This window comes from Nicotiana attenuata, unplaced genomic scaffold, assembly GCF_001879085.1.
Source record: "Nicotiana attenuata strain UT unplaced genomic scaffold, NIATTr2, whole genome shotgun sequence".
In the NCBI taxonomy this organism is placed as follows: domain Eukaryota; kingdom Viridiplantae; phylum Streptophyta; class Magnoliopsida; order Solanales; family Solanaceae; genus Nicotiana; species Nicotiana attenuata.
The window spans coordinates 153,654-161,666 of NW_017672479.1; positions in this window are offsets into that span (position 1 = coordinate 153,654).

Sequence of the window (8,013 nt, forward strand, 5' to 3'; positions counted from 1 at the left end):
TATGGATAAACTAACTATTTTTACAAAAAATGGCCCTTCAGCACTTCCCAGGAAGATTTTAAGGCTGTCTTGGTAAAACAGCCGGAACATGAGGGCAAGACAGTAAAAAGGTGACCAAATAGGCTCTCTTTTTTTTTTCCGAAAATTTTATGCACATGCGGAATTTTATGCTCCCCTTTTATTTTTTGAAAAATGTATCAAGTAGCACATACGTGAACATGATGGTCTCAAAGAGGATACCTCTCTTATACGGACCCGGCCTCTGTGCCGAGTTTTCGCTAAGTCAAATGCNTTTCTTGTTGAGAAAATAATTTATATCTTTACAATAAAGAAATTCTTTTTGTACTATAAATTCTCAAAACGGAAAAATTAAGGATAACTTTTCTTATGATAAAATACTATCTACTCTTATAATAAGTAAAACCTCATTTATAAACTCCCACATGTCATGTATTTAATTTAAAACTTATCACAACCGTATAAAATCGTATCTATCAACTTTTACCGAAAATGGTTTACGTCAAAGAAAATACCTATCAAGCCAGCATATAGTAGTTCCGAAATTTTTCAAACTTACAGGGTCTTACATTCCTATCTTCATGTATAACCTTAATCCCTTCCAACTCATATGTTATTACTTCGACGAATCCTAACGTTAAAGTACGGGATGTAACATCCCCCTAGGCGAAACGGATTCTACCTGAGTTAAGCTGCGTAAAACACCTTGAGTGAAGAGTACTTCTACTCGGAACTATGAGAGTTGGATCCCCCTAGGCGAAACGGATTCTACCTGAGTTAAGCTGCGTAAAACACCCTAAGTGAAAAGTACTTCTACTCGGAACTATAAGCTGTATCCCCCTAGGCGAAAGGATTCTACTTGAGTTAAGCTACAAAAATGGGAGGTGTGAACAATAGTGGAGATTTTAAGGAGTTTACGTTTGGTGACACTCGTTTTTTTAGGATCGACATTCTGCACTGCTTTTTTCCTGCTTAAAACAAAGAAAAATTCGTGAGTTTTCAAAGTGGTGGTTGGTTTGTGGCCTTGATGCCCCGAGTAGTTTGATTCACGACCACTGTTGTCGAAGAATGATTCTGTCCGCGTGGTACAGAGATGCTCGGCTGCTCTGTATCATTTTCTGGAGTCCTTGGCTTTCCAATGTTGCCCCCAATTGTTTCATACCCAGATGTCCATGGTACCGCTACCCTTGTCTCTAAGGCAACACAATTTTTTCTTTAAAATCAAACTCAGTTGTCTTGCAACCAGTATCAGTTCGTGTCCGTAGTGCTTATCAACTTTTCTCATGTAGCAGGTCTTGCTCATGCGACTTTTCAGTTTCTTTGAAACACTTTGTTCGCCTTATTGAATGAGATCTCAGATGGATTCGTGCCTTCGTCAAGGCTATATATGCCCCAAATTGTGCTCGATATTACGTGGAAACTGTAGCTAGTTTTGCATCCATTTCTTTGCTTTGCTTTTGATGCAGGATTAGACCGAAAGGGACTCAAAGAAAAGTAATGTGTAAAACAGAATAATAATTGAAAGTGAAAAGAACTGTGCTTAAACGAAAGGTGTCCCTTTCGGGGAAAGGAATCGGGAGACTTATCTGGAGGTATGTGCCTACTTCAATGAATCATGACATGCATTTTGGACTGGACGCCTGATCCGTCTAAGCTATCTAATTCTCAAAATCCATCGCAAATGTTTATCTTGAAATTGTCTTGGTTGTGCTCATGCCGGAGAATCGAAGACCCTCATTCGGCTAGTAGCGCCCTCTACGGGTTTTCGCTAACTGGCCTCTCTCATTTCTCTACTCACCGTCGCCTTATGGTGCCCATCTGGGTTTTCACCAATAAGACTCTCTCATTTCTCTGCTCACTGTCGCCTTATAGTGCCCGTACGGGTTTTCACTGATAAGACTCTCTCATTTTTTTATTTTTTTTCTTCTTTTTTTTTTGAATAAGATACTACATGAGGGAGGTTACCAACGCCTTTGGCATGGGGACTTCAAACATTCTCAAAAGACATCGATCAGAAGTTCTTGACGGTAAAAAGGCGAAATGAGCCTTGAACTGAATTACAACTTTTGGAACCGTTTTTTTTACAGAAAAACCGTGAAATAAAACAAACTTCTTCCCCAGTTTTGGAGTACTGGGAATATGGATTTTTTGTTCTGATGGGACGGAACCCAGGGTAAGGCTGCCTACGTATCCTTTCGGAATCAGGTCGGACGTAGTTCAATGACTTGGAGAATTGTTGTTTGGCTTTTTTACAAGTACACAGGTTCTAAAAAGTGAGAAACAAGGAAGACAAATACTGCTCAAAAGGATTAACAAAAGGGTGACACCTATTTGGAATAGCGAGCAAATGATAGCCTTCGTCACTTTGATCTGAGAAAATCAATGCGTGAAAATCCTACAGTGGTATATATCAGACATAATATCTTTTGACTTTATCAGCGTTAATAGTTATGTCTGGCACCCGTCCTTCTTCATCAACCAAGTGCAAGGCCCCTTTGGTAACACTTTCTTGATGATGTAGGGTCCTTGCCAGTTCGGGGCGAACTTTCCTTTAGCTTCTACCTGGTGCGGAAGGATGCATTTCAAAACCAGCTGGCCTACCTCAAACTGCCTTGGGCTTACTTTCTTAGCGCGTGCCGTTCTTTGCTGGTATAACTGGCTGAAACACACTGCTGCTAGCTGTTTTTCATCGATCAACATCAGTTGTTCTAATCGGGTCTTGACCCACTCAGTGTCTTCAATCTCTGATTCCACAATAATTTGGAGAGAGGGAATTTCGACTTCAGCGGGTATTACAGCTTCAGTTCCATATACAAGCAGGTACAGAGTTGCACCAACAGATGTGCGAACAGTCGTGCGGTATCCCAAAAAAGCAAAAGGCAACTTTTCATGCCACTGCCTGGAACCTTGGATCATTTTCCTAAGAATTTTCTTGATGTTCTTGTTCGCTGCTTCAACGGCTCCATTGGCTTTTGGCCGGTAAGGGGTAGAATGGCGATGCATGATTTTAAATTGTTCACATACCTCCTTCATCAAATGACTATTTAGATTGGCTGCATTGTCAGTGATAATGGTCTTCGGGATACCAAAGCGACAGATGATTTTGGAATGAACAAAGTCTACCACTGCTTTCTTGGTGACTACTTTGAAAGTGACGGCCTCCACCCACTTGGTGAAGTAATCAATTGCAACCAAAATGAATCTATGCCCATTTGAAGCCTTTGGCTCGATTGGCCCAATAACATCCATTCCCTGAGCAATGAAAGGCCAAGGAGAGGACATGTGATGCAACTCCGAAGGAGGCGAGTGAATTAGATCACCATGAATCTGGCATTGGTGACACTAGCGAACAAAACTGAAGCAGTATCGCTCCATAGTAAGCCAATATTACCCTGCACGCAGAATCTTCTTTGCCAAAACATATCTATTCATGTGAGGTCCGCATACCCCCGAATGCACTTCACTCATGCTCCGCTCTGCTTTTGTAGCATCTATGCATCTCAACAAGTTTAAATCTGGGGTCTTCTTGTACAGAATTTCCCCATTCAAGAAGAAACCACTGGCGAGCCGCCTTATAGTTCTTTTTTGATCTCCTTAAGCATGCTCTGGATATTCTCTTGTTTTCAGGAATCGTTTTATGTCATGATACCATGGTTCACCATCTGGTTCTGTCTCAATTGTATTGCAGTAACCGTGTTGATTCCGAACTTGGATTTCTAGTGGATCAATATGAGTGTTGCCTGGATAAGGGAGCATCGAGGCTAAAGTAGCCAAGGCATCGGCTAGCTCATTGTGAAACCTGGGAATGCACCTGAACTCGATGGATTTGAATCTTTTGCTTAAGTCTTGCACACATTGTCTGTACGGAATAAGCTTGATGTCTCGAGTCTCCCATTCGCCTTGGGCTTGCCGGATAAGCAAGTCAGAATCTCCCATAACCAATAGTTCATGCACATCTAGATCGATGGCCATTTTCAAACCCATGATACAAGCTTCGTATTCTGCCGTATTATTGGTATAGAAGAATCGATGTCGGGCCGTTGCAGGGTAATGATGTCCAATAGGTGAGATGAGGATTGCCCCGATCCCAACTCCTTTGATATTGACAGCCCCACCAAAATACATTTTCCATACAGGGTGATCGTCTGGAACTACTTCCTATATTGAGTTGACCTCTTCGTCTGGGAAGTATGTGCTAAGTGGCCTGTACTCATCATCAACTGGATTCTCTGCCAAATGATCTGCCAAAGCTTGAGCTTTCATTGCGGTGCGAACTCTGCGAGCAGGATTTACCATTTTGTGAGCCTGCTAGTGGGCATTGGCTTTTGGAAGATGTACATCAAAGGATCCATTCTGGATATGAGGTAAGTAGTATAGGCCAAAAGATAGTGTCTCAGCTTCTGAGCGACCCAAGTCAAGGCACAACATGTCCTTTCTAAAAGGGTGTACTTAACCTCATAATTGGTGAATTTCTTGCTCAAATAATAGATTGCTTGTTCCTTTTTGCCTGTTGCATCAAGTTGCCCCAACATGCATCTAAAGGAATTATCCATCACCGATAGATATAAAAACATAGGCCTACCAGGTTCAGGTGGGACCAGTACAGGGGGTTTTGACAGACAATCTTTGATCATGTCAAAAGCTTTTTGGCAATCGTCCGTCCACTTAATAGCGACATCCTTTTTCAGCAACTTAAAGATGGGCTCGCACATGGTTGTCAGCTGAGCAATGAACCTACTGATGTAGTTGAACCTCCCGAGCAAACTCATGACTTCCTTTTTGTTCTTCGGGGGTGGCAGATATCGAATGGACTTTATCTTAGATGGATCCAATTCGATGCCTCTCCGGCTGAATATATAACCGAGAAGTTTCCCAGATGGAACCCCAAATGCACACTTGGCTGGATTAAGCTTAAGGTCATACCTTCGAAGCTGTTCGAAGAACTTTTTCAAATCGCACACGTGATCAGCTTTTGTCTTTGATTTTATGATGACATCATCGACATATACTTCAATCTCTTTGTGCATCATGTCATGAAAAATGGTGGTCATGTCCCTCATGTAAGTTGCCCCTGCATTCTTTAAACCGAATGGCATGACCCTGTAACAATAAGTACCCCATGGCGTGGTGAAAGCGGTCTTTTCTGCATCATCCTCATCCATTAGAATTTGGTGGTACCGTGGCAATCCACGAACGATTGTATCTCATGTTTTGCGCAATTATCTACAAGAATGTGGATATTTGGCAAAGGAAAATTATCCTTTGGGCTTGCTTTGTTCAGGTACCTATAGTCGACACAAACTCTGGTTTTTCCATCCTTCTTTGGCACAGGCACAACATTTGCCACCTAGGTGGTGTATCGGACAACTCTGACCACATTGGCGCTCAATTGCTTCATTATTTCCTCTTTGATTTTGTCACTCATGTCTGTTTTAAATTTTCATTGCTTTTGTTGGACTAGTGGAAAACCAGGATACGTAGGAAGCTTATGAACCACCAGATCAGAACTTAAACCCGGCATATCATCATAAGACCAAGCAAACACATCTCTGTATTCAAATAAAAGTTGAATCAGGCATCTCTGGTTTTTTGTTCAGTGTGAATGCTTATCTTCATTTCTCTAACTTCTTCAGGACTTCCGATATTAATCGGCTCAGTTTCATTGAGGTTTGGCTTAGGCTTGTTTTCAAATTGTTCCAACTCTATTTTTATTTCCTCAACAACCTCATCTTCATCATATTCAACCTCTTGATGCATTATTCGATATTAGACAGCTTTTTAAGATCTGGGCATGAATTCCACATGCATGTCATGTTATTAAAGACGACATTAACAAAACTAAAATAGAAATAAAATAACAGGAATTAGGAAAAGGAAAAGATAGAAAACCTAATAGGAAACTGAACTGCATTTAATTGAATTCGAAAGGATAGAAGGGTTAACATCAAAACAAAACAATCATACTGAGATGTTTGGATTACAACCCTGAAAGTAACCCAAAATACAAAAAGAAGCTGCAAAAGCAAACTACCAAGACTCCTTCCTTGTGGGGAGAAGAGTTGCTTCCAGTTGGTGAGCATGGTGTCTGGGTCAATTAGTTGCATATCGGCACGACTAGTGCCTTCACCAGCCTGGATCATATTCACTTCAGAAAACTTCTGGCTGAGGCCATGGCAAATTTCATTGATGTTTGCATGCGCCGAGGAATTTTGACCCTCTTGGAATCGTGGCTTGACAAAAGCGTAGAAAATGTGAGGGATAGGCTGTTGCAAGACCCATCCATGATTTTTTGCGGTGTTTGGCTTCGTTTTCGCCTGCTTGTGTTAGCCTAAAGCCTAAGCCAAAAGTACCATTGTTACCGAACGGAGAGATAGGCTCCGAAATTCCTTGCAATGATGCCCCCAAGCCTTTTCCTGGCTCATAACCTTGTCTCATCATAACTGCAGCCACCATTACAGATGTGGCGGAAAGACGGGGATGCAAAATGGGCTTTCCTTCCTCGACATGGTCCACAGCAACCACTTCAAAAGCCTGATAAACAATGGACTCAGACTCTTCCTTGGCCTCAATAGTGGGTCTTTATAAATGGAAGACTCGTCTACTCCGTGAATAATAATTTCTTGCCTGTCATGTTCGAATTTGAGCATTTGATGCAAGGTGGATGGCACAGCTCAGGCCGTATGAACCCATGGCTTTCCAAGAAGAAAGTTATAAGAAGTGGCCATGTCCACTACTTGGAAGACAATCTCAAAGTCAACCGGCCCAAATGGTGAGGTTGATCTCCCCAATGGTATCTCTTGCTAAGCCATCAAAAGCCCAGATGCGAACATTGCTGGGTTGGATTCTATCTATATCGATCTTCATGCAATGCAAGGTAGAGAGAGGGCATAAATCTACACTTGAGCCTCCATCGACCATGACTCGCTTTACACAATGACCCTCCCATTTGACCATCAAGTTCAAAGCCCTATTGTGCCCGGCTCCCTCATCGGAAGTTCATCATCAGTAAAGGAGATTCTGTTCACCTCAAAAAATTGTTTGGCCATCTTCTCTAACTGATTCACTGTGGTATCCTCTAAGATATGTGCGTCGTTCAGGACCTTGATTAGTACACGGGCATGCTCTTTGGAATGTAGGAGCAGAGATAGTAGAGAGATTTGAGCGGGAGTCTTTCTTAGCTGATCAATGATTGAGTAATCCTGAACTTCATCTTTTTCAAAAACTCTTCCGCATCTGCTTCAGTGACTGGTTTCATTAATGGCAAATGGCCTTCTCTAATTTGCTTGGCCTTCCTCAACTCTTCTGGAGAGTAACATTCAAACCTCCAGTTTCCCCCACTTCCTCTATGATTTCCTTGCCTTTGTAGGTCATCACCGTTTTGTTGCAGTTCCAAGGAGTGGTTTTTGTGTTGGTTACAGGGGGTTGCATGGCAGGTTGGATTACGATCGGCTCTGTAATACCTTTCGTACCTCCCTGCTTCTCCCTTTTGACGGGATGGCCTCCAAGTACATATAACCTTGGGCTTGGAACACTAGAGTGAACTTCCAACCTCGAGATATTTGGAACAAATAAAGTTGCCTTATTTGAGCTCTGGGCACCTTTCACAATCAATGGCACATCTCGGCTGGGACTTACTTCCAGACCTGCTCCTTCTTGAATTGCACCCACTGCCACTGCTGCTCGACCGACCGGCTTTTATTCTTGATCTCGGCCAATCATTCCCACAAAATGAACATCATTGTGTGCTGGCAACGGGTTGTTTGTCACGTTAGGAGGGTCCTCGCCATTCGTCACTACAATCAGTTTTTCAGAAATGAGTCTCTCTATGGCTCTTTTCGGAGTCCAAAACAGTCATCAGTGCTATGCCCTGGGGCACCAGAATGATATTCACATCTAGCATTTGCTTGAAATCCATGCGAATCGGGATGCATATGGTGGGGAGCGATGGGTCCAATTACGCCCATTTGCTTCAGCTTCTGGAATAGACTAGAATAT